Genomic DNA, 1,817 nt, shown 5'->3' on the forward strand with positions numbered 1-1,817 from the left:
TATATATATATATATATCGTTGCCAGGCGAGCGAGATCGTTGCCAATGCCCCTGGACTGGCTTTTGTGCGGGTGGCACATAAAAGACACCATTTCGAGCGTGGCCGTTGCCAGTGCCGCCTGACTGGCCTTCGTGCGGGTGACACGTAAAAGCACCCACTACACTCTCTGAGTGGTTGGCGTTAGGAAGGGCATCCAGCTGTAGAAACTCTGCCAAATTAGATTGGAGCCTGGTGTAGCCATCCGGTTTCACCAGTCCTCAGTCAAATCGTCCAACCCATGCTAGCATGGAAAGCGAACGTTAAACGATGAACGAACGATATATATACATACACACACACACACATACAAAATAGAACAACAGCGGTAAACACGCAAATATTTGTAATATTTATGCCAAGGGAGAAAACTCTCATACTATTAGTGCATAAAAGCACTTCATGACTATAGCCACCTGTTGTCGAAAGGGCTTAACCACCTACTAGTAAATAAATAAGAAATTTCATTTAATCGATTAGCACTTTATTATGATAAATACTATTAATTAGTACGCGTGAGTGGCTGTGTGGTAAGTAGCTTGCTTACCAACCACATGGTTCTGGGTTCAGTCCCACTGCGTGGCACCTTGGGCAAGTGTCTTCTACTATAGCCTCGGGCCGACCAAAGCCTTGTGAGTGGATTTGGTAGACGGAAACTGAAAGAAGCCTGTCGTATATATATATATATATATGTTATCATGTTATATATATATATGATAGGATTGCTTCAATGTTCCAGGGGTAGTCTGAGGTATCTAAGCAACCAGGGGATAGTTAAATCCGAAGGCACTCCTGGAGATTACTTGTGTGGGTACCGTCTTTGTTAGAATGTATCCAGAGGCAGGTAATTTATCGTTTAAACCGCGTGGCACCTTGGGCAAGTGTCTTCTACTATAGCCTCGGGCCGACCAAAGCCTTGTGAGTGGATTTGGTAGACGGAAACTGAAAGAAGCCCGTCGTATATACGTATATATATATATATATACCTATATTTTCATTTATATGTGTCTTTTACAGGGTTCAACAGTATTTGTAGCAGATCCAGACCAAGTGTGGGTCCCTGGTGTTGTAACACAGGTTTCAGACGACGATTTTGTTATCCAGGTTGGACAAAAGGTAAGTTGTCATAAATCATTTAAAAAAATATTTGAGCCACAGTGTATCTAGGACTGCATTATTGAATGTGACCTTCTTTTAAGATGATGATGATGATCATCATCATCGTTTAACGTCCGCTTTCCATGCTAGCATGGGTTGGACGATTTGACTGAGGACTGGTGAAACCGGATGGCAACACCAGGCTCGGTTGGTATTTCTTTTGAGTACTGCATATTGAGTTCTCACCTTTTCCTTTTCTGTATATTGGCCAATGCTATTTTCCCAAATATTAGCAGGGTCCTATCTTCTTTGCTATTTGCTAACTCTTTGGTCTTTGCTAAGTTAACCTCGGGGGACCTCTCAATTCTAGGTTTGCTTCGATATCTGGAATTGCTTCTATTATTCTAGACTCAGGTATAAGAACTAGATTACCAGCATATAGGAGTTCCAATAGACAGCCGGTCTTGAACTCCTCTGTGATGGCCTACAGGAGTATTATGCATGTACGTGTGTACTATTCGCCGACAGACAATTCCCACACAGACAATTCCCACATAGACAGTTCCCACACAGACAGTTCCCACACAGACAGTTCCCACACAGACAGTTCCCACACAGACAATTCCCACACAGACAGTTCCCACACAGACAGTTCCCACACAGACAGTTCCCACACAGACAT

The 1,817-nt window shown here is 43.0% G+C and overlaps 1 long non-coding RNA gene across 1 annotated transcript in view; it reads left to right on the forward strand.

Moving 5' to 3' along the window:
• Nucleotides 1-1,817, forward strand: part of LOC128251302 (uncharacterized) — a 9,883-nt gene that overhangs the window by 6,573 nt on the left and 1,493 nt on the right. Inside the window, exon 3 of the long non-coding RNA XR_008267076.1 lies at nucleotides 1,055-1,153. This is a non-coding gene — a long non-coding RNA (uncharacterized LOC128251302). The remainder of the gene's footprint in view (nucleotides 1-1,054; nucleotides 1,154-1,817) is intronic.

The sequence above is a fragment of the Octopus bimaculoides genome, chromosome 30 (genome assembly GCF_001194135.2).
Source record: "Octopus bimaculoides isolate UCB-OBI-ISO-001 chromosome 30, ASM119413v2, whole genome shotgun sequence".
NCBI classification, from domain to species: Eukaryota; Metazoa; Mollusca; class Cephalopoda; order Octopoda; family Octopodidae; genus Octopus; species Octopus bimaculoides.